We start from the raw sequence: 25,913 nt of genomic DNA, 5'->3' as shown, positions 1-25,913 counted from the left end.
TCCCCAGAGGAAGAAGAAAGAGAGAGAGGGAGGGACAGAAGATATATTTGAGCAAATCATAGCTGTGAATGTCCCTAACCTGGGGAAGAAAACAGGCATTCAAGTCCAAGACATAGAGAGAAACTCCCTCAAAATCAATAAAATAGGTCAACGAACCAAGAGATAATAGCGAAGCTTGCAAATTTCAGACATAAAGAGAAGATCCTGAAAGAAGCTCGAGGCAAGAGCTCCTTAAACTACAAAGGTAGAAACATTAGACTGGCAGCAGACCTATCCACAGAGACCTGGCAGGCCAGAAAGGGCTGGCATGATATATTCAGGGCACTAAATGAGAAAAACATGCAGCCAAGAATACTTTATCCAATAAGGCTGTCATTCAGAATGGAAGGAGAGATAAAGAGCTTCCAGGACAAACAGAAACTAAAAGAATCTGTGGTCACTAAACCAGCCTTGCAAGAAATATTAAAGGGGATCCTGTAAGTGAAGAGAGAGCCCAAAAGTAACACAGACCAGAAAGAAACAGAGACAATCTACAGAAACAGGGACTTTACAGGCAATACAATGGCACTAAATTCATATCTGTCAGTAGTTACAATGAATGCAAATAGGCTAAATGCTTCAATCAAAAGACACAGGGTGTCAGATTGGATAAAAAAGCAAGACACATCCATATGCTGTCTACAAGAGACTCATTTTAAACCCAAAGACACCTCCAGATTGAAAATAAGGGAGCGGAGAAATATTTATCATGCTAGTGGACATCAAAAGAAAGCTGGGGTAGCAATTCTTATATCAGACAAATTAGATTTTAAACCAAAGACTGTAGTAAGGGATGAAGAGGGACCTTATATCATACTTAAAGGGTCTATCCAACAAGAAAATCTAACAATTCTAAACATTTATGCTCCTAACTCAGGAGCAGACAATTATATAAACCAATTACTAACAAAATTAAAGAAACATTGATAATAATACAATAATAAGAGGGGACTTTAACACCCCACTCACAGCAATGGAAAGATCATCTAAGCAGAAAATCAACAAGGAAACAAGGGCTTTGAATGACACACTAGACCAGATGGATTTCACAGATACATACAGAGCATTCTAACCTAAAGCAACAGAATACACATTATTCTTCAGTGTACATAGAACATTCTCCAGAACAGATCACATACTGGGTCACAAATCAGGTCCCAACCAGTATCAAAAGATTGGGATTATTCCCTGCATATTTTTAGACCACAGTGCTTTGAAACTTGAACTCAATCACAAGAGGAAATTTGGAAGGAACTCAAACACTTGGAGATTAAAAAGCACCCCACTAAAGAATGAATGGGTCAACCAGGAAATTAAAGAAGAAGTAAAAAATTCATGGAAACAAACAAAAAAGAAAACACAACAGTTCAAAACCTTTTGGATGTAGCAAAGGCGGTCCTAAGAGGGAAGTACATAGCAATACAAGCCTTTCTCAAAAAATTAGAAAAGTCTCAAAATACACAAGCCTAAAGAGACTGGAGAAAGAACAGCAAATAAAGCCTAAGCCAAGCACAAGAAGAGAAATAATAAAGATCAGAGCAGAAATCAATGAAATAGAAACCAAAAGAACAGTAGAACAGATCAATGAAACTAGAAGCTGGATCTTTGAAAGAATTAATAAGATCAATAAAGCCCTAGGCACACTTATCAAAAAGGACAGAAAGGACCCAAATTAATAAAATCGTGAATGAAAGGGGAGAGATCACGAGCAACACCAAGGAAATACAATTTTAAGAACATATTATGTGCAACTACATACTAACAAATTAGGCAATCTTGAAGAAATGGATGCGTTCCTGGAAACTTATAAATTACCAAAACTGAAACAAGAAGAAATAGAAAAAGCTGAACAGACTCATAACCAGCAAGGAAATTGAAGCAGTAATCAAAAATCTCCCAACAAACAAGAGTTCAGGGCTGGATGGCTTCCCAGGAGAATTCTACCAAACATTTAAAGAAGAACTAATACCTATTCTTCTGAAGCTGTTTCAAAAAATCGAAATGGAAGGAAAACTTCCAAACTCATCTTATGAAGCCAGCATTACCTTGGTCCCAACACCAAAGACCCCATCAAAAAGGAGAATTACAGATCAGTATCACTGATGAACATGGATGCCAAAATTCTCACCAAGATACTAGCCAATAGGATCCAACAGTACATTAAAACAATTATTCACCATGACAAAGTGGGATTTATTCCTGGACTGCAAGGTTGGTTCAACATTCACAAATCAATGTGATACATCACATTAATAAAAGAAAGGACAAGAACCATATGATCCTCTCAATAGATACAGAAAAAGCATTTGACAAAATAAAGCATCCTTTCTTGATTAAAACTCTCCACAGTGTAGACATAGAGGGAACATACCTCAATATCATAAAAGCCATATACAAAAAGCCCTCAGTGAATATCATTCTCAATGGGGAAAAACTGAGAGCTTTTCCCTTAAAGTCAGGAACACGACAGGGATGCCCACTCTCACCACTGTTGTTCAACATAGAACTAGAAGTCCTAGCCTCAACAATCAGAAAACTAACTAACTAAATAAATAAATAAATGACATTCAAATTGGCAAAGCAGAAGTCAAAATCTCACTCTTTGCAGATGACATGATAATTTATGTGGAAAACCCAAAAGACTCTACCCCAAAACTGCTAGAACTCATAGAGCAATTCAGCAATGTGGCAGGATACAAAATCAATGCACAGAAATTAGTTGCATCTCTATACACTAACAATGTGACTGAAGAGAGAGAAATTAAGAAATTGATCCCATTTATAATTGTACCAAAAACTGTAAGATACCTATGAATAAACCTAACCAAAGTGGTAAAGAATCTGCACTTTAAAAACTACAGAATGCTTGTGAAAGAAATTGAGGAAGACACAAAGAGAGGGAAAAACATTCCACACTCTTGGATTGGAGGAATAAATATTGTGAAAATGTCTATGCTACCCAGAGCAATCTACACTTTCAAAGCAATCTCTATCAAAATACCATCAATATTTTTCACACAGCTGGAACAAACAATCCTAAAATTTGTATGGAACCAGAAAAGACCCTGAATAACCATAGGAATGTTGAAAAAGAAAACCAAAGCTGGGGGCATCACAATGCCTGACTTCAAGCTATGTTACATAGATGTGATCATCAAGACAGCATGGTACTGGCACAAAAACAGACACAGATCAATGGAACAGAATAGGGAACTCAGAAATGGATCCTCAACTCTATGGGCAACTAATCTTGGACAAATCAGGAAAGACTATCCAATGGAAAAAAGACAGTCTCTTCAATAAATGGTGCTGGGAAAATTGAACAGCCACATGTAGAAGAATGAAATTGGACCATTTTCTTACACAAAAATAAACTCAAAATGGATTAAAGACTTAAATGTGAGACAGGAATCTATCAAAATCCTAGAGGAGAACACAGGCAGCAACCTCTTTGACCTCGGCTACAGCAACTTCTTGCTAGACACATCTCTAAAGGCAAGGGAAACAAAAGTAAAAATGAACTACTGGGGATTCATCAAGACAAAAACTTTTGCACAGCAAGGGAAACAGTCAACAAAACTAGAAGTTAACCTATGGAATGGGAGAAGATATTTGCAAATGGCATATCAGATAAAGGGCTAGTACCAAGATCTATGAATAACTTACCAAACTCAACACCCAAATAACAAATAACCCAGTCAGGAAATGGGTAGAAGGCATGAACAGACATTTCTACAAAGAAGATATACAAACGGCCAACAGACACATGAAAAAAAAATGCTCCACATCACTTGCATTTCAAAATACAATTCAAAACCATACAATTCAAAACCATAATGAGATACCACCTTACGCCAGTCAGATTGGCTAAAATTAACAAGTCAGGAAACAACAGATGTTGGCGAGGATGTGAAGAAAGGGGAACCCTCTTCCACTGTTGATGGGAATGCAAGCTGGTACAGCCACTCTGGAAAACAGTATGGAGGTTCCTCAAGACGTTAAAAATAGAGCTACCCTACCACCCAGCAATTGCACTACTAGGTATTTACCCCAGAGATACAAATGTATTGATCTGATGGGGCACCTGCACCCCAATGTTTATAGCAGCAATGTCCACAATAGCCAAACTGTGGAAGAGTCCCAATGTCCATCAACAGATAAATGGGTAAAGATGATAAAGATGTGGTATACACACACACACACACACACACACACACACACACATACACACACACTCACAATGGAATATTACTCAGCCATCAGAAAGGATTAATATTTACCATTTACATTGACGTGGATGGAACTGGAGGGTTTTATGCTGAGCAAAATAAGTCAATCAGAGAAAGGAATTATTATATGGTTTCACTCATATGTGGAGCATAAGAAACTGTGCAGAGGATCATAGGGAAAGGAAGGGAAATCTGAATGAGAAGTCATCAGAGAGGGAGAAAAACCATGAGAGGTTCTTAACTATAGGAAACAAATTGAGTGTTGTTGGAGGGGGCTAGGCAGGGGGCTGGGGTAATTGGGTGCTGAGCACTGGGTGTCATAGGCAACTGATAAATTATTGAACACTACATCAAAAACTAATGATGTAGTATATGTTGGCTAATTGAATTTAAATAAAACAAATGAAAAAGGATTCCATGGAATGGGAAAAAATATTTGCGAATCATATATCTGAAAAGGGATTGGTATACAAAATATATAAAGAACTCCTACAACTCAGCAACAAAAAACACCAAATAACCCAATTAAAAAATGAGCAAAAACTTAAATAGACAATTCTCCAAGAAAGACTTTTTAAATGGCCAATAAGCACACGAAAAGATGCTCAATATCACTAATCCTTAGGGAAATGGATATTTAAACCACAGTGAGATACTACTGCACAAATATTAAGATGGTTATTGTTAGATAAAAAGGAAAATAACAAATTTTGGCAAGGATATAGATAATTTGGAACCCCTGTGCAACTCTTCGTGGGAATGTAAAATGGTACAGCTGCTATGAAAAACAGTTTTTCAAAAAATTAAAAATAGAATTATCATATGATGTATAAATTTCACTTCTGGATATATATGCAAATGATTTGAAAGCAGTCTTGAAGCAATATTTGTTCACAGAAACATTCTTCACAATAGCCAAAAGGTGGAAGCAAGTGAGTATCAACAGATGAATGGCTAAACAAAATATGATATATACATATAATATATATATGTATATAAAATATGATATATATATATAATAGAGTATTATTCAGCCTTAAAAAAGGAAATTCTGACACATGCTACAACATAGATGAAACTTGAGGACTTTATGCTAAGTGAAATAAGCCAGTTACAAAAGGACAAATAAATATTGCATGATTCCACTTATGTGAGGAACCTAGAATAGACAAGTTCATAAAGACAGAAAATAATATGGTGGCACCGGGGGCTTGAGGGAGGGGGAAAGCTGGAAAATTGGAAGTTATTATTTAATGAGTACAGAGTTTTAGTTTTGCAAGATGAAAAGAGTTCTGGAGATGGATGGTGGCTATGATTGCATAACAATGTGAATGTACTTAATTTTGCAACTGTACACTTAAAAATAATTAAGATGGGAAATTATATGAAATATATATGTATTATGTGTATTTAGCACAATTAAAATAATAAAATAAATATATATATTTATATATATATTATGTGTATTTAGCACAATTAAAATAATAAAATAAAATAAAAAGAATAGTGTTCTGGCATGGACTGCCTATGGAGGTAGTTGCTTGTCTATGGATATATCTAGGCAAGGTAATCTAGAAAAGTTGATTAATGTATCAGATAAAAATGGTTTTAGATGATCTAGTTATTATCAGGAGGTAGAACAAAGAATCTTTGTGGCCAAGAGTCAATGTGAGACTTGATAAACATACAATAGCCAGGAAGGTAGTGCTTTTAAATTTTGTTGTGATTTGCTGCACAAAGCACCAGTGAGGCAAAACTTAAAACATCTATCTTCTTCTAGCAGGCAGTTAGAAATGGTACAGTTGCTGGTTTCCTCCTTTTCCATTATACACTTTTTCCCCCAGGGATTCCTGCTGAACAAAGTATTATGTATGCAATTTACAACACCCAGAGACATGTACTATCTTACATGTTGCCTTCAAATAGTCCTGTGCACATATTTCTCCCCTAATAAAACAGTTTCCCTGAAATGAGGGCTATTTTACTCACCTACTCACCTACTCATTATTACTCCTACCACCTCCTTCCTCCCAGCTATAGTATCTTAAACTTAGTAGGTAGTCTTTAAGTATATTGTATCTATGAACAACTAAGCTTCAGATAAATGGAATGAGATAGCTCCTTTAATACACCTTCCAGAAATTGAGAGCCTGTCTCAAATCTCAAGACAATTCCAAACCACACTGTATGCCTTTAATGTATATTAAAGTCTCTCTCTGCCTGACTGTTAAGCTGGGACATTGGTCGCCTGTCCTAGGACTGGAACTTACACAATTGGCTCTCCTAAACCAAGAAGTCCATTGTTCATCTGTTTCCAGTGTCTCAGGTAAGTATATATTGCAGTCCTCACTGGAAAAGACAAGAGAGGTAAATAGATGAGGAAGCCCAAAAGAGTTGCAAGGGACCTCAGCCACAGATCAGTTAGATCAGTTCTTCTCTATCTTTTCATTCATTTCCAAACCCTTCTAATATCTTTTTTATAAGGCCCAAGGCTTCTATGAGTTTTTTTTCTTCTGAAAAAACTGCATTTATTAAATAATAGCTTTTCCATGTTCACGCATGCACACACACACATGCGTCAGACTTTCTGATCAGCATGGATAACCAATGTTACTGTGCTTGGTGTTGTAATTTGGGGAAAAACAAACTTGACAGATAACTGGGGCAGCTATATGATAGTTAAGTGCTCTATTTTCATTAAAGTTTGAAATACTGAAAATGACTTAAGGATCCCAATGATTACTTTTGTGGTCCATTAGAATGACCAGAGACCTCAGGCTGGGAACCACTGATGTAGTTAGCTCCTCCCCCCTCCATTTTTGAGTCACGAAGTAAGGCTTTTGCCAAATAGAAAGTTAATCTTTGAACTGGAATTAAAACTCACCCCATTCAAGGCCAGTTGCTTTCTTGGCTTTCTTCATGACACTTTTGGCCTATAACTTTGACTCATCTATGATCAGATTTTTTGTAAATGTCATGAAAGGGACTTTTGGTCAAAATCTGTATTAGAATTCTCCAGAGAAACAGAACCTATCTATATCTATCTCTATCTCTATCTATTTTGATATATCTATATTGACATATAGATATATCACTTCTCTTGTCTTTTCCAGTGAGGACTGCAATATATACTTACCTGAGACACTGGAAACAGATGAATAATGGACTTCTTGGTCTGCCACCCTCCTTGAGTCTGAGGACAGCTGTAAGCTTTCTACAGTCCCCTTATGCTCCCTACACCCACACATTCAGACCTGACTGGTTAGGGGGGGCCTTTGGATTGGCAAAAAAATTGCAAGGTTTCCCACAGCCAAGCTGGTCAGCATGCAAGCAAGTTCTTTGGAGTCTATATGCAGTAAGTGCCACTTCACATTTCCCAAAGCCTTTGAAAGGTGTGGCAGGTTAAGACTCCCACAGAGAAGCTATCTGCCCACTTTGAAGGGGAAATGCTACTCAGTGCCTAAAGCCACTCCTTGTTAAAAGCAGCTTTAGCTCAGCAGCTTTTGCTGTGGGGAGGGGAAAAGGGTGTGGAAAGAAGCTCCCTTGAATTGAAACTTGAATCTTGGGGGTAAACACAGCTGGGACTTGTTCCAACATCGGCTTCTATGGCCTGGAAACAAGAGCACCCTATGTCCCAGCGAAATGCATGTTTGCTGAGCCTCATCCTGCCTATTTCTAAATCTCAGTCAACTGCAGAAATAAGTGTCCTTAAAAATAAAATCTTTTGGCAGGGGAGAGGGTTCTTTTTAGAGGGATTTTAAAAATTATTTCAATTTATAATCTTAAATATTCCCAATCCTACAGTCCTCACTAATTCGCAGGCATACATGCACATGCAAACGAACACACACACACACAGACACACACACACACACAGAGCCCCCAGTAAGCTTAGGGCAGAGATACAGCTAGCCACTGGTGTGACTCCTAGCTTTCCAGCCCTGCGCAAAAGAATAGAGCCCGGAACTGAAAAATTGAAACTGTCAAGCGCTTCTGAACAACTGCAAATAGACACTTGGCCAATGTAAAGAGAATCAAAGACAGCAAGGGCCAGCTAGCAAAGAATTAAACTGATTAAAGCAGAAGCACAGCGAGCTTCCGTGGGCTAAGTTCTGGCTTTCCAAGACCCTAGACCAGGAATAACAGTGCTTTCATTTTTTTAAATTTATTTTTTAATTTCAGCATGGTGCTTTTTTGCTATGCGAACTTGAGCACGTGGCTTAATCTCTCAGTGCTTCGTTGTTTCAAACACACTGAATTGTCTAGGATGATAAACCATTACCTCTGTCCCAGCAGGTCTTAATAGTTGAATGAAGTTTTGCATGTGTTACAATAAACGCAACCAAAATTGTACTCAACAAATTCTAATCGTGTATGTGTGTGTGCGTAGAAATGGTGTGGTTTGTCAGGGATGGATGCCTCTCTGTCATAGTAAATGCTGAAAAAGTTTTAAAGACTATCATCCTCTTTGTGCTCCAGCTCTGGAAAAATTACACACCCCATCCCACCCCCCTGACCAGGGAAAACAACCACTGTCCTTTCCTCAGGGTTGGCTTCTTTGAGCTGAGCATCTCCAGAACTGGTTCCCTGTGGGCCTCAAGGGCACCTCTTAACCTTGGTTTGGAGGAGGAGGGGTCTATCAGAGAATCTATTGGTCACACCCCAAGTCATTTCTGAGCACAACTAACCATTCTGAATGAATATTTCAGGAGCAGGAATCATGGAAATATCAATCTTGTTGTTCTGTCTTTTAGAAGAATAAGATCTGGTCAAAGGACAGGAACAAACTTTCTGGGGAATATACCATAATCCTCATTTCCTTTTCTACACAAGTCCTTGCCTGTGCTATTTTAATGGCTAAATAGCAAATTGTGCCTTAAAAATTATTCACTGGCAAGATTTCAGTGTAGAAATCTGCCTTTTGAAAACAGTGCATTATGACATTATAATGTTAAGTGGAAGAAAACCAAGATAGGTAAAACCATAGAAACATAACGATACACAGGAAAAAAGATTAGAAGATCAAAATATTAAAATAGGCAGTCCTTGATTTCTTCCCATTTTTCTATTCTTTTGTTTCTCCCACATATTATTAAAATAAATTATTTTTATAATAAAAAATATAATTTTCAATTTCTTTCCTCTCTCTTTTTCCTTTTTTGAACATGGAAAGATTTCACATACAGGACAGGGAGTCAAGAGTCTCAAGTACAATATTAAATGGATGTGTGCCCTTGCTAAGTCATTTACCTTCTCTGGGCCTCTGTTACTCTCATAAAATGGGGTAGAAGACTGACAAGAAGGTATCCCTAGAGAGGCTTCCAATTCCTTTTTTTTCTTTTTTTTAAAGATTTTACTTATTTATTTATTTATTTGAGAAAGAGAGAGAGAAAGAGAAACAGCATGAGAGGGGAGAGAGTCAGAGGGAGAAGCAGTCTCCCCACTGAGCCGGGAGCCCGATGTGGGACTCGATCCCAGGACTCTGGGATCATGACCTGAGCCGAAGGCAGTCGCTTAACCAACTGAGCCACGCAGGTGCCCGAGACGCTTCCAATTCTGGTCTTTAATGTTTTATAGCCAAAATCACTGAGCTGGCTGAGTAGCCTATAGCCTTTGCAAATTAAAGTCTACAGTAGGACTTAGAGTTCTCTGGTCCTAAGAGCTATCAGTTGACAGAATTTTCCAATTTTCAGATTATATATTATTTTATCATGAAAAAGTAATGTACATGTCATTGGCTCTAGGGCATTGTTAGAGTGGAAAAGGGAATGTAAAAGGAAAATGAAATACAACCCCAAACAAGATGTTGAATGAAAAAAAGAAACAGGGGACCTGGGTGGCTCAGTTGGTCAAGCATCTGCCTTTGGCTCAGGTCATGAACTCAGGGTCCTGGAATCTAGCCCCATGTCAGGCTCCCTGCTCAGCAGGGAGTCTGCTTCTCCCTTTCCCTCTTCCCCTCCCCCACACTTGTGATCTCTCTCTCTCAAATAAATCTTTTTAAAAAAAGAAAAAAAAAGACATACATTGTAGAATGACACATACATTAGGATATTACTTATGTAAATTAAGAAAAACACACAGAACAATTCTGTCTATATATTTATATATAGAATATATATTCTAGTCTATATAATATGTATTCATATGTACATGTATATGAATGAAATGGAAGAATACATACCAAATACATACCAAATTCATTTTTGCCTCTGGGAATGGATAGAGAGGAATGGGGTTGGAAATAGGGGACAGAATTTAACTTGTCTGTAACATTTTATTTTCCCACTAGAAAAAATATCTAAAGCAAACTTGATGTTAAAAATAGTAACAGAGAAACAATCTGGTGGTTACCAGAGGGGAGAGTGGGGATGGGTGAAATAGGGGAAAGGAATTAAAAGGTATAAAAGTCCAGTTATGGGATGCCTGGGTGGCTCAGTTGGTTAAGCGTCTGCCTTCAGCTCAGGTCATGATCCCAGGGTCCTGGGATCAAGTCCCGCATCGGGCTCCCTGCTCAGTGGGGAGTCTGCTTCTCCCTCTGCCTGCCACTCCCCCTGCTTGTGCTCTCTCTCTCTCTCTCTCTGACAAATAAATGAATAAAATCTTTAAAAAAAGACAAAAGTCCAGTTATAAAATAAATAGGAGATGGGGATACAATGTACAGCATAAGGAATATAGTTAATAATATGTAACAATTTTTATGGTGACAGATGGTACCTAGATTTATTGTGATGATCACCTTATAATGCATATAAATGTTAAATCACTGTTGTGCATCTGAAACTAATATAATATTTTATGTCAAATTACACTTGAATAAAAAATCTTACAATTTTATTTGTCAATTACATTTCAATAAAGGTGAAAAAATAAAAGAAACTTAAAAATAGTAATAGTTATTATTCAACATGAATAAGTTCTAGAGGTCCACTATATAACACAGTGCTTTACTTAACAATACTGCATTGTACACTTAAAAATTTGTTAAGTGGGTAGATATGTTAAGTGTTCTTACCACAATTTTAAAAAGTTACATTTGTCAATTCTGAGTAGAGATCCAAGTGTGTTTGTTACATTATTGATTCTTAGTGTTTTCCAGTATTTTTCTAATTACTCAAAATAAAAACATAAATCATTGTTAAAAGCAAAAAATTAGATTTCTTTTCTATATTTTTCAAAATCTGTGAAATGTTTTGATAAATGACAAATGATTTTAATCTCAAAACTAGAAAAATGGAAGAGAGGAAAAAGTAACAGGACAAAGAAAAATGAAAGAGCGGTATCACTGGGATTAGATAAAGGCCCTGGGAACCTCAGGAACTTTTTGCCCAAAAGTAACTAACAAATTCCCATTTTAGATCATAAACCAAAGACTTAACAAGTGGACCTATTACAAGACGGGAACCCCTGAGTGTTCCAGCTTCCATCCTCTACCATATATTTAAAACTCCACTGTGTTTCAATGATTTTCTCTGGATAGAAACTTCCAGTGAGTCTCCTCCAACCGCTTAGCCTTTCAGGGACAAATTTTCCATCTCAGCTTCCAAGGCGACTGTTACAACACCACAAATCACCTTCTGCCATCCCTTCTTAAGCCAAATTCCTACTGATTTCCAGGAATCATATGGGGAATGTGGCTCTCTGAATTTATTGCCTCGTAGTACTCAGCTCACAACATTTCTTAAACTAAATGTCTTACTATAAAAGCTGAACATGCTGAAGATAAAGCTTTCCTTATTCCCCTACTGGCCTCCCCCAACCTAATCCCTGTCACAGTCAGAAATGCCATTTTATCCCCCAACTCTGAAGAAATCTCAGTCATCTTGGCTCTTTGCTGCATACTGATCAATGATTGAATCCATTTGTTTTTATCAACTCACTATCTCTTGATTTCCCCCATGGCCCCTTTTGTCAGCCCTTTCCCCCAAACCCTCCTTGCTTTTTGTGGGCACTTCACAATATGATGTTTTTAAATGGCTCTTGCCCTGGCCATCTGCCACACCCAAGAGCCATAACCTCTCTCAGCTGATGTAACTTAAGTGCTGGCTCCAGACTTTGCTCTCTAAGGGTGGCAATGACCTTGCATGCATCCAGCCACACAATATGCCAGGAAAGGAGCTACAGTCAAACAAGCTATGGATCCCAGGCAACATCAAGGGGAAGGTTAAAGGCTCTGCTGATAAGTGAGGGGGAAATTTGGGAAGGTGGTTAGGTAGGAGAGAGTGTTAAATGGAATGGATAAGTACAGGCTTCATGTGTTCAGAAACCAGAATCCTCCGTACCTCACTGTTCAAAAAGACCACTGATAGGGCATTCTAAGGGAAGGGATCAGGGCCTGGCCTGTAATGATCACTCTGTCCCTTATTTATACTGTGACTTTGAGCAACTCAATGTAAAGTATCTGAGACTCAATTCCCCCACCTGCAAATGTTACCATCATGGAAACTCTTACTGTGGGAAAAGCCCTTAGAGATCAACCCTCCACCAAGCCTTCAATTCAGTTTAAAAACTCTGAGGCCCAGGGAGGAGAAGTAACTTGTCATGCACGGTCTTCAATATTTATCTTTCCTAAGTCCATGAGGTTGTTTGTGAGGCCAAATGAAATAAAACATTGGAGCCTTTTAAATTCTTTAGAAGAGAAGGGCTATAGAATTATAAGGTGTTATTACTGGCAGTATTAGTGCCTATACTCCCCTAACATAACTTAGTCTCTTGAATGAAGACACATCAGTCTGAATTTTCACTTCCTCAGGTCTACTAAACACACAGTTGTCTCCTTCAGCTGGCCATCTCAGCAACAAGACAGCAGCTCTCTGCCCTATTGTTCACTGCAGCCTCTCCCACCTCAAATTGTCTCAGCTGCTTGAGCACTCCTTCTACCCCAGGGTCTAGAAATAGCTGGTCTTCCCTGCACCCTCCTCTGGGCCCAGATGACCAGTGATACCTTACATCTCGTGACAAACAGCATTTCAGTGCCATAAGTAGATGACATGGAGCAGGGAGAAGTTCATTACCAAGGGCCTCCTAGAGGGTTACTGGGAGTGGGGTCAGAACCACAGAGATCAGAAAAAAGCTGAAGAAGTCCAAAAGGACAGAGGGTAAATAAAGAGGTAGGATCACACTTTTCCTTTCAGTACCTATTATGCCAAATGGCTTTTCATTTAAAAGACGGGACGCCTGGGTGGCTCAGTTGGTTAAGCATCTGCCTTCGGCTCAGCTCATGATCCTGGAATCCCGGAATTGAGCCCCGCACCGGGCTTAGTGAGAGGGAGCCTGCTTCTCCCTCTGCCCCTCATCCCGCTTGTTCTCTCTCTCTCTAAAGAAAAAAGAGTAATTTGAGGCTGCTTTTGTCTAGTATATGCCCTGGATACCTGAGGCAGTCCTGTAGACTTTTCAGTTTAATAAACTCAACTTTCAAAAAATAAAGGACCCTCATTCCTGACATTAGCCATATCCACTTAAGGCTTCCATTAGTCAATGGGACTCCATGTTGGAAGATATCAAACTCATACCTGAGGGTAGAATGGTAGAGGTGAAAATCAAAAGAGAGAGATTAGTCCACCTACCTGTTCTTTAGCATCTTTCAGTGGTTGGCTAGAAGTAACTTGGCCTTGATGAATCATGAATCATTGGGATCAGTAATATCATGACATCACCACCTTAACTGAACAATAAACAAGTCTGTCTTTCCATTTATTCAGGTGCTAAATATATAGAAATGTGTAGCTACCAAAGAACTGTTCAAATAGGACCAAAAAACAAAACAAAACAGTGGCTTATAGGAAAAGAGTGAGATCAATGGCAAGGAAGGCTGATTCTAAGTTCTCTTCCCAGATCTGTATAGCAGTACCCTGACCCTTTGGCCACTCTGCTTAACTGGTGACCACTGTCTTCAGAATTAAATAGCATATTTGGAGCCTTCTTGAGAGACAAAGTGACAAATTGGGATTTTGGTTTTTCCCACCATATCATCTCCACATCTTTGAGTAAGGGACCAGGCATATTCACCTCTTCCCCCCCCACACACACATGAAAGGATCTAGGTAAGCCATAGCCTTGGGTTTAACAACCAACACTTTGGCTTTGGGTTATAAAGCATGCCTATCTTTCTCTTTACCACACAAATTTCAAACTGCTTCCTCTTCAGATGCATATGTGTTTTTGTTTAGCTTTAAGTCAAACCACATAAATCCGTGAAACTCACTGTAGCCTGGCACAATTCCCCTTCCTTTCACCTATTTAGCCAAATGGATTTGACTGTGTCATTTATGAAACATCTTAACATGTCAAGGCTACAGCTTTGCACATATAACATTTGCTATAGGAAAAGGCAATGTGACTCAGTAAACAGCGGGTATACTTCTTTCTTTGCCAAGAGGTACAGTAGATAGGCAGTCCATAAAAACAAGCACACAGAGATATACACACAAATACAGAGAGCCAGTAAGGAAAATGTTACTGAACTGCCCCAAGGGGAGATCAAAAACACTGAATCTACATTGAGGAAACCCCTACAAGTCAAAGGAAAGAGAGATTTCAGAAAGCAACAGTTATGCCAGTGCACAAAGAAGCTGTGTAAAAGGGTCAACTGATTCTCTGAGCCTTGGACAAAAAGTGCCAAGAAGTTAACATGGAGCTCTGTGAAGGACAGAGTTCTTTCACAAATGCTTCCCACCTGGCTGAGATGCTGGAAGCTTCAGGGATCTGAACATTGGGGCCACAAAGATGCCAGATAAACCCTAGATTCTAAAAAAAAAAAAAGAAGAAATACCCTTTTCATAACCTACTCCTTTCTGTTAATATTTCCTCAATCGTTATTTCAGTCATGGAGATGGAGTGTGTGTTGTTATGAATAAACAAACTAACTTCTCCCCAATAGGGGAGATTATCTCTTTAACCAAACAGAGTAGTACAGGAATCTGTAGCATGTCACTCCACCTCTCTTACAAGAGTCAAGAGGAAAAAATTCAGTTAATACTATGATATAGTTTCTACCAACTCTGCTGGGTCCATACTATCCAGGTGAGTTCCCTATTGCCCATATCTCCCTAGTATTCATCTCTGCCAAGATGACAGAGATGTTAGAATTATTTCACAAATATTTTAAAGCAGTCATGATAAAAATGTTTCAATAATCAATGACACTCTTGAAACAAAAAAAATAATAAAGTTTCAGCAAAGAAATAGAAGACACACGGAAGAACCAAGTGTAAATTTTAGAAATGAAAAATACAATAACTGAAACTTAAAAAAATCTCAACAGATGGGTTCTATAGCAGAATGGAGAGGACTGTGGAAAGAATCAGCCAACTTGAAGATAGAATAATAGAAATTATTCATCTGAAGAACAGAGAAAAATAGACTGAAAAAAATGAACAGGGCCTCAGGGACCTATGAGACTATTAAAAATATCTAACTTTCCTGTCATTAGAGGAGGACTGGAACAATAAGATATGAGAAGGCAAGACAGAAAAGGTATTCAAAGGAATAATGGCTGAAAACTTCCCAAATCTGGCATAAGATACATACCTACAGATTCAAGCTGAGAGTATTACAAACTGGATGAACCCAAAGAAATCCATGCCAAACACATCATAGTCAAAGTTCTGAAAACTCTAAAGACATGGGAAAAAAAATCTTGAAAGTAGTGAGAGAGCAATGATGCCTTAACTACAGGGGAAGAAAACAATTTGAATGATTTCTCATCAGAACCCATGGAGGCCAGAAGGCAGTGGCACAACCTTTTTTCAAGTGATGAAAGAAAAGAACTGTTAACTCAGAATCCTGTGTCTTGTAAAAACATCCTTCAAGAATAAAGGGGAAATTAAGAAATTCTCAGATGAAAGAAAATTGTTTGCCAACAAACCTGCACTAAAAGGATGGCAAAAGAAAGTTCTCTAAATGGAAAGAAAATATAAAAGAAGGAATTGCAGAACCTCAGGAAGGAAGGAAGAACAACAGAAAAAGGGAAAGTAAGAGTAAATACAATTGACTTTGCTTCTCCTGTTGAGTTTTCTCAGTTATGTTTGATAGTTGAAACAAAAATTGTAACACTGTCTGATGTGGTTCTAAATATATGTAGAGGATATGCTTAATTCAACAATATTATAAATAAGGGAGGATAAAAGTTTAAGTTTACTCAAACAGGTAAAATGTTGATACTAGTAGATTGTGATAAGTTATGTGCAGGCACTCCGGAAGATAGTTTTGCAATTTCTTAAAAACTAAACATGCACTTACCATAGGATACAGCAACCACACTCTGGCATTTTCTCCAGAGAAATGAAAATTTATGCTTACATGAAAACTTGTACACTAACCTGTACAGCTTTATTTGTAAGAGCCAAAAACTGGAGACAACCAAAATGTTCCTCAACAGGTAAGTGTTAAACAAACTGTGATACATTCATACCATGGAATACTGTTCAATAGTAAAAAAGAATGTACTGTTTATACATAAAACAACTTGGACAGATCTCAAGAGAAGCATGCTGAATAAAAAAGTCAACCTGAAAAGGTAACATACTCCATGACTCCATTTATATAATATTTTTGAAATGACAAAATTATAGATATAAAAAAAGATTAATGATTGCCAGGAGTTAGGGATAGTGGGAGTGAGGGGAGTAAGTGTGACTATAAAGAAAATAAAGGAATAGCATAAGAAAGATCTTTCGTGGTGATGGAAGAGTACTTTATCTTGATTGTAGTAGTGGTTACACAAATCTACACATGTGATAAAATGACACAGAACTAAACACACCCATTGTTCCAATGTCGAGTTCATGATTTTGATCTTATATATATATATACGTGTATATATATATATATATATATATGTGTGTGTGTGTGTGTGTGTGTGTGTGTGTGTGTATATATATATATAAGTATATATATACGTATATATACACATATATATATGTAAGATGTAACATTTGGGGACATCGGGTGAAGGGTATATAAGACATCTCTGTCCTTACAACATACTGTGAATCTACAATTATTTCAAAAGATAAAGAAAAAAAAAATCAAGTCAGTGTGGTAAGCAGAGTAATGACCCTTTAAAGTAGTCCACATCCTACTTCAAGAACCTGTGAATATGTTAAGTTATATATCAGGAGGGGCATTATGGTTGCAGATGAAATTATGGTTGCAAATCAACCAACCTTGAGATGAGGAAATTATTCTGTATTATCTATCCAGGTAGACTTGATGTAGCACAGAGGTCTTTAAAAGTGGAAGAGGGAGACAGAAGAGTGAGAGTCAGAGAAGGACATGAGACAACGAAAGCAAGATTGAAGGAATGCAATATAAGGAATTAATCTACCATTGCTGACTTTGAGGATGGAGGGTGCCCTTGAGCCAAGAAATGTGGGCAAACTCTAGAAGCTGGAAAAGGCAAGGAAAGAGAATCTCTCCTAGAGCCTCCAGAAAAAAATGCAGCCCTGCCCACACCTTGACTTTAGCCCAGTGAGACCTATTTCAGATTGCTGACCTCTAGAACTGTGGGAAAATAAATTAATGTTGTTTATAAACTACTAGGTTTTTGATAATTTGTTACAGCAGCCATGGCAAACTAATACAATCACCAACTAGTGGTTAAAAACTAAATCACTCAAAGATGGACAGCTGGCTTTTTGCAGAGTACATTCAATTCATTATTCAAAAGTCAGTAACTCTGTACTATAGTCTTAACTCAGTGGTTAATACATCATGGCTAATGGTATTTGCAATTCCACATTACCAATGATAGCAATGATAGAAATCTTGCCTCAGAATTGCAGGGAAAAGAAACATGTTACTCTTTATTAAATAGGGCCTCCTAAGTCAATGCAGAAATAAGAACAGAAGCATTTGTGCCATGAAGGCTGAAAATCTTGTCTCAGCTACAGATACCTGTTTGCAATGAATTTTTCTGTTGTGTTAAAACAGGGCATCTTAAATAAATAAAAAAATATATTAAAAAAAGGGGGGTTGCCTGGGTGGCTCAGTCGGTTAAGTGTCTGCCTTCGGCTCAGGTCATGATCCCAGGGTCCTGGGATCGAGCCCTGCTTTGGGGTCCTGCTCAGCAGGGAATCTTCTTCTCCCTCTCCCTTTGCCTGGGGCTCCGCCTGCTTGTGCTCTCTCTGTCAAATAAATAAATAAAAATCTTAAAAAAAAAAACAGGGCATCTACACTTATTTTCTAATGGGGAGAATATAGAAACAATAGAAAAATGCATCGAATTAGAAAAAGCCTGGGGTAAATTATTACAGATGATAAAAAGATCTAGCTAGGAACAAAGCTAATTTCCTATAAGACAAGAGAATCTGTTTTATTCTTTTCTGTCCCCAGTATCTCAGTGCTTAGCATATAGTAGGTGCTCAATAAATGTTTGCTAATTAAAGTAGATATAATGATTAATGACCTTTCCAAATTTAGGATTCTATTAGCCCTCATACTCTGCCATACTCCAGACTGCTAAGATAAAAAGCAGAGACAAGCGATAAACAGTTATTCATGGATAGGGATACCACCAATTCCTACCACCCCAACTGTAAGACACAGATATGGCATATGTTCTTGTTTGCAGAGCTTAAGGAGCTTTGCTTTTAATATATCATGTTAGATCACCACGATGGCTAAATAATCCAAAATGTCCATGAGTACCAGGGGTCCTCGTGAAGATATCTGGATACCACCTTCCTCTCTCAATTGATGCTAGCAAAAGTTCCCTATTTTGGTCAAGGCCATTGGCTAAGATAAACATATAAAAAGAGGTAGATGAAAGAGAGATGTGGGCAGGCAAACATGCATGAGGTTTTATGGAATATATTTCATGTATTAATAATGAATTTGTGAAGAGTGAGTGTTGAACAGGCATTCTTAAGAATTTGAAAGTTGACAAATCAAGGATTTAGGGATACTATCCTTGACTTGTTTTTGGTGAGAATAGTCAGTCAAAGTGAGTGCTAAGTGATCCTTTTTCATAATAAAAATACTTGTGCAGGTTAATCAGAAAAATGCTTGTAAGAGAGCAGTGGACCAGAAGTATATTAATAAGGGGCTTTCTTGAAAGAATCATTTTCATGGCTTCCATTTCAAGCTACCCTGACCATCAAAGCCATGCAACAGGAATTCTTGTAACAACTGAGCAAAGGCTAGTGCAGAGGTTTTTAAATCAGAATGTATGGTTGGACTTCCTAAAAATGTACGCAAGTGTCATATATGTAAATGTGCACTTTTCTGTAGACAGTTTCCTTGGCATTCATCGAATTTTCACAGGAGTTCATGCCAAAAATAAGGGTTAGGAACCACTAAGCTAGGTGGTGATGGCCCACTTTTCCTACTCCCTTACTCAGTAAAGCATGTCTTCAGAATGTGTTCCAGTTATTTAGTAACTAAAGAGACAGAAGGTCTCTGTTCAAGCAAGTTACTGAGACCTGGTCTCTGGGTTAATAAATCACATGCATGCTTGGAATAACATGGCAAATATTGGAAAGGAGGCCAGAAAGAATTTAGTAGCACCACAAAATTTAGGTTACTGCAACAGGCAGGAAAGAAAAGATCACTATTAACGTTTGGACTTAAACAAACAAATTCACATGTGGATTTTACTTTTGGGGTCATCACCCAGCCACTCCACCAGGTTCTGAACTATCTCTGAAACCCTAACTATCAGCTGATAAGTACATGTTCAGGAACTGTGGACCCATTTTAACACTGGCCTAAGTAAAGCTCAATTACGAAGGAGACACTTGAAAACATTTGCAAAAGCAACTCTAAATAGCTCCACATTTTCTTCCTGTTTGCATTATTCTTTTTCCATACTGGGCCAGATCTGGCCTGTGGACCATAGTTCCTTTTGACCCCTGCCCTAGATCAGTGAAGGCCAATCATAGATACTTAGAACTGGAAAGTAGTTTAAAAGGTCATCTTCGCCATTACAGAAAAAGCAAATGGAAATATATGTAATAGCTACATATAGATATATACATATAAATATAGATATAATTTCTATATTTACATTTGGCAAGACCACATGCAAACTATTTGGGACAGAGAGATAATTACTTGTGCATTTCTCAAAACATATTCTAAAAAGATGAATTCACACTTCTGTTTGTACAACCTTCTTTTGTCTTAAAACAGCCATGGTAAAGATGATCTTTCTAAACCCAAATGCCTTCTGGTATGCTTTAAGCTTATTACCTATCACCAGTCTTTCATGAAAATAATAGCCCTGCTCCAGCATGCAGATAGCACCTCTTTGTTTGATTTAAAGATGCCTTATAGTTAGGATGACCACAGAATTTTTTGTCCAAACTGGGACGCCTTTGAGGGTGAAATAAGTATGCTGGGACAAGAGGTTTAAACCATAGCATATGGCCACACCGCTTACAGACCTCCATAGAGGAAATGGTTTAACTTGCCCCAAAGAAAATCTATCTCTGTGCCTTTTCTCAATGGAGGATGGCTTGGCATTACTCTAGCAGTCAGGCCCATGGTATAATCTTGGTCTCTAACCTCTAAACCCCCTCAGGTTAAATATTAGGAGTAGCTCCTTGCTTAGGCTAGTTGTGTAATACTTGAAAGGGGCTACTAAGGGAGAAAGATGTAACTTTTTAAATGAGGTTTGGGAGTGTTTGAGAAAATAGTAGATAATTGTTTATATCAAAATCATTTTGTTGGGAATGGATACAATGACCTATTAAAATGCTTTTTAGAAAAATAAAAATTATATGCATAATAGTTGGTCCTGAAGATTTCAGTCCTTTTTCTACCAGAGAACAAGGGAGGGAAAGACATCAAGTCATAGTGCTTATCAACAGAAAAAGAGACCAAAAAGAGCACATTCCCTAGCAGAGGCCTGCAGATCACCAAGGGAAATGAAGGACTGAAGGGAAGAGAGACAAAGAGCATCCTCACCCCTTACCTATAGTTGGCCCAGGAAAGACCCTACCATCAGTATAAGGCAGCTTCTCCCCACCACCCTCCATTCTCCAGGCTGACCCCATCCCAGACCAGATCTCCCCAAGGTTGTGATGTGCTTACTTTGCAGAAGGCTAGTGTTGCTTAAGAAGAAAGGAATGGTGATCTCTGCCTAAAATGAAATTTTCTTGGTGAGAGAAAAGATCTGAAGTTAAAGGTAGGCCCAAGTGATGATGCAGTCTCATCCAGTGCCCTTTGTTTTGTTTTCAAGCAGCCCTGGAAAAGTGGCACAAAGAGCATGGCAAGTCCTTTATGTCCAACCCTATGACCTTGGGTTTGAAAGGGTGCTTTCTGGTGGAGAAACTGTTAATGAGGGAGCTAGTTGATGGACAAATTTTTCATAGGAGGTAAAAGGAAAAATAAAAAAAAATTAAAATGTCCAAACCTGAAATCTTGTTTTGTTTTGTTTTGTTTTTTTTTTCTGTGAAAATAGGTGTTTGTATTAAAACGTGGGGGCAAGACCTGTGGGCAGAAAGAGCTGCACTGTGATTGTGAGGAGTGATTGATTATAAACTTTTAAGTTGAGGGAGATCAACTTAATAGAGATAAAGGAAGTTTCTAAAGGGATTTTCATATGTTAAAGAAGACTTAAAAGATACTGGAGGTCTGGCTATTGTCACTGAAATCTTAGCGGAAAAGCAGGGTAGCCAGATGACCTACTCCTTATTATATCATTTCCCTTCCCTATCATCCTTGGTTCTTCTCTCTTTTTGGTTGCTACAAGCAGGAACACTTACACCATGTATGTGTCACCAGATAAATAAGTTTAAAGATAATGTGACAATCAAAGGCCAGTTAGAATCTCCTTCTCTCCCTTTACTAAGGTATTTGGAGGGGAAAAAAAGTATTCACTAGAACTGGACTTAGGAACAGAGAAACTGCAATCAATGAATGCTTTTTGGGTTAGGCTAGTCCCTCTTGGTTAAGCAAATACTTTGGTGAAACCAGGACCTCCATGGTGATTTTGTCAGATGAGCACATCTTTGAGTGTTTAAAATCCAGCACTTAATCACTTTCCTCATCTCTTTTCTCCCACTCCTAAACACAGGCAACACCACCATATCTTTAGTTCTCTCTGCTTACTGGGTAGTTTACAGGTAATCAGAGGATTGTGAAAAAAATAAAAATGGAGAAAAGAGGCAGTGAAACAGAGAAAGTGACAGTGTTCTGCACTTGTTTGACTTTGGCAACAGGGTGTTATAGGTTTGCGTGTGTGTGTGTGTGTGTGTGCGCCTGTGTGTTTTAAAAAGCATTGATGCATCAAAGATTTATTCACTGAACAGGTTGATTTATTTAACAAACTTGACATATGTCAAATTCTACCATGTGCTTACATAATTGTTACCCATTAATCAAAGCTATTATTTAGCCAAATATTTGTTTTAAAAGTATTTTCCTTTAAATGACTTTTTCTAGTCCACTGCACAATCAATCAGTGGTTCATTTTTATTATGTTCTGTTCTGTTATGTTAACAACAGCTATTTTAAATTTAATCTTCTAGGGCCATTCCATCTCCACCCAAAATCTATTCCTTTTTTTCCTAGTAACAAATATCTGGTTAAAATCACATAATAGGGAAAAATTTAAAAATATGTACAATGTCCTTTCATGGTATTGTATTTTACACTCTTGATTTCAAAAAAAAAAAAAAAGCAGTTTCTCAACATACTGATAAAATCACAGATTTGAATACTGTTAACCTAAGAAACTGGTTATAAGGACAAAAGGATATGATTTTGTGTGTGCGTGAGTGTGTGTTTGTGGAGTGTGGAAAGGTGGTTGGGACAGCTAGGGAAGAGCTAGGTGGATAATTAAGATAAAAGAAAGTAAATGGAGTCAAATTTCAAGTCTTGAATTTTGTTGAATCACCCTACTCCATCTGAACACATGTACACAAAAAATTATATTTTGTTCAACTCAAATGCATGCAATTGGAAGGTATTTCTGAGAAACAAAAATGTCTAATCACTAGCTACCAGTTTGAGTTCTTCTATTGCAAATATGCCATTTGCAAAAACAAGAGGCTCATTTTGATCTCCCAGGTCAAGGTGTGAGGACTAGGAAAGATGGGGGCGGGCGGGGAGGAAGGGAAATCCCACCACCACACAATTAAATCTTTGACCTAGTAAGCAAATACGTTTTTGTTGTTACTGCTGGGTAAAATGTACAAGTCTTCCAGAAATTAGACACTGTAATAAAAATGTACCAGCCCAAATTTAAATTGCTCACTAGACAGATGGTTAATTATATTCACAGCCACATATTTCACTGGGATAGTTTCAGACACTCAGCCAGTTTTATTTGATTATCCAGTTTCCCAGTTAATATGTAAAATGACAGTTACTTAGGGCTTTTCTGTTCCCTTCTAAAAATGTATTTTAAATAAGTGTAAATTCTCCTCAGCCACGAGAACATCACTGCTGTAAATAAAATGTTTGATTATGGCACCCTATGTGTAAAAGATGTAAGGGAGATTCATCCCCTGAAACCCGAATGGTCTCTGTAGTTCAGAGAAGACTATTGGAACACCTTTCCTCACCAAGCAAAATATTTCAGGAACTATCAGCACACTCAGCTCCTCCGCCAAAAACAACCGAGGAGATATTTAAATCACTGGTTGACATGCTTTCGATGCTTTTTAAAAACAGCTCTAGCAGCCCTACACACAAATCACGTCTCTTCAGATAAGAGTCTAGAAAATGGAACGTTAGGAAAAGGCCACATAGCTAAGTACACTGCTGTGCACAGAATTCAACAATATGCTGGGAGCCAAAACCCAAAAGCAAAATATAAAACCCACTGATTCCAAAATGCAACCAGAAGCTCGACAAAAATCAAGTGTACCGATGTTGAAATGGAGATGCCAAATTTTTTTTTTTTTTTTTTTAACTTCGAAAAAGACAGGAAACCTTGCGCGGGTGATTCGGTCCCTCACGAATCAGACAGAGAAGCAGTCATGCTGAAACCACTGGATTCCTCAGCAGAACGGCGCCAACTCAGCGGCGCGTTTTCCATACTTTCCCGGAGCGGGCCCCGCTCCCCACACCGGCTCGCGGCCTCCCAGCCCCACCGGGTGTGCGAGACCCCAGCGGACGTGTGCAGCGGGGCGCGGCAGAGCGAAGCACCAGAAGCCACGCAGGAAAGTGTCAATTCGATTGCCACCGAAAGCGGGAAGGGGCCGAGGGCCAATTTCCGCGAAGGTGACAAGCTGGGCGAGGCTCGCTGGGGCCCCCAACACACACCCTACCGCGGCCCTCGGTCGGGTGGCGTGTGCTGGGGAGCGCTCCTTGGTTGGCAGGGCAGCCCCAAGCGCGTAGGGGGCGCTGACGACCGTACTTCGCACCTTTGCCGCTTTGGCCCTGGCTCCCAGTCGCGGCCGCCGCGTGGGTTTTCCCGCTCGCGCGGAAGCGTGTGGTGTTGGTGCCAGTTCCCTGGCCAGGATCTCTCCGGCACCAGCCCGAAAGGAGGCGGCACACTGCTGTCTTCGATGCCGGGCTGTGTGCGTGTGAGCGCCAAGGCTCCGGCCCGCTCGCTTCCCCTCCCCCTTCTCCCAGCGCAAGCAGAGGCCTTTCCTAGATTGCAGTGCCTGTCAGGGCTAGCCGAGATCTCTCGCCCTTACCGCCTCGCTCCCTCGTACACAGACACACAAATGCACGCCATTCTCACACAGAGGTCCTCCCTTCCGTTTCCCTTCCTCCTCTTTGAGCTTGGCTTCCCTCAATTCGTTCCACCCCTTGCCACCTCGAGCCAGCCGGGGAGCCTGCGAGAAGGCCAGGGAGCTGGTTGGTAACGCTCGTACTCACCTCACAGGCCGACTCAGGAGGCGCAAGTCGCTGGCGGGCTCAGGCAGCGGGCGCTGGAACTAGCGCGGTCGCAGTCAAGGCTGGGCTGCCGCCGTCGCCGCAGCTGCTTGAGCTGCCGCCGCCGCCGCCGCCGCCGCCGCTGCTACTGCTGCCGCCGCCGCCGCCGCCTCTGCCTCAGCTCCATGCGCCAGGCCCGCCAGGTGGACGCGCCTGTGTCCCTCAGGCGCCGCCGCCGCCGCCGCCGCCGCCGCGGTGCTAGATGGAGTCAGAGCTGTCGGGCTCTGGCCCTGAAACTCAGCACCGCAGTGCCTATGGGCTGCTCCCGGGCTCCGTGCTTCGGGTGCACCACCGCACGCTCGGGCCGGGCTACCTCAGCAGCGGGCTGCGCGCGCGGCGCGGGAGCCCTCTCAGTGCGGTGGCTGCGGCGGTCGGCGGGAGGGAGAGAGGAGGGCGGCTGCTACTGTCGCCGTAGTCGTTAAAGCTATTGCTAAATGCTGTTACTGCCGCTACTGCTACTGCTACTGGTGTGGCGGTGGCGGCTGCTGATGCTGATGCTGATGCTACTGGTTTTCCGTCCCGGGTTCTCCCCCTGCCTCGTCCCCCCTCCCCCCTCTCTCCTCCTCCTCCTCCTTCCCCTCCCTCCGCTGCTTTTCTCAGAGCCTCGGCGGGCGCTGCCTGGTCTCCCCTTCTCCCTGAGATGCCTCTGCCCATTCAGAAAGGTGCCCAGAGTGGGACTGCCTCGGCTGCCACCATCGCTATTGCCCCTGCCATTGTTTCCTCCAACACGGTTGTGCTTGCTGGCCGCGTTCCCCCCAGTATCTCCCTTCCCCAGAACAGCCTTCCCTTTCCCTCCTGCGCTCTCTACCTTGTCTA

The 25,913-nt window shown here is 39.8% G+C and overlaps 1 protein-coding gene across 1 annotated transcript in view; it reads right to left on the bottom strand.

Moving 5' to 3' along the window:
* NEXMIF (neurite extension and migration factor) overlaps positions 1 to 25,622 on the bottom strand; it is a 150,205-nt gene extending 124,583 nt beyond the window's left edge. Inside the window, exon 1 of the mRNA XM_078063939.1 lies at positions 25,041 to 25,622. The gene's annotated coding sequence lies outside the window, so the exon portion shown is untranslated. The remainder of the gene's footprint in view (positions 1 to 25,040) is intronic.
* Between the last annotated feature and the right edge of the window lie 291 nt (positions 25,623 to 25,913).

This window comes from Halichoerus grypus, chromosome X (assembly GCF_964656455.1).
Source record: "Halichoerus grypus chromosome X, mHalGry1.hap1.1, whole genome shotgun sequence".
Lineage (NCBI taxonomy): Eukaryota > Metazoa > Chordata > Mammalia > Carnivora > Phocidae > Halichoerus > Halichoerus grypus.
Note: the sequence above shows the minus strand (reverse complement) of the source record. Positions and strands in the feature narration are given on the sequence as shown.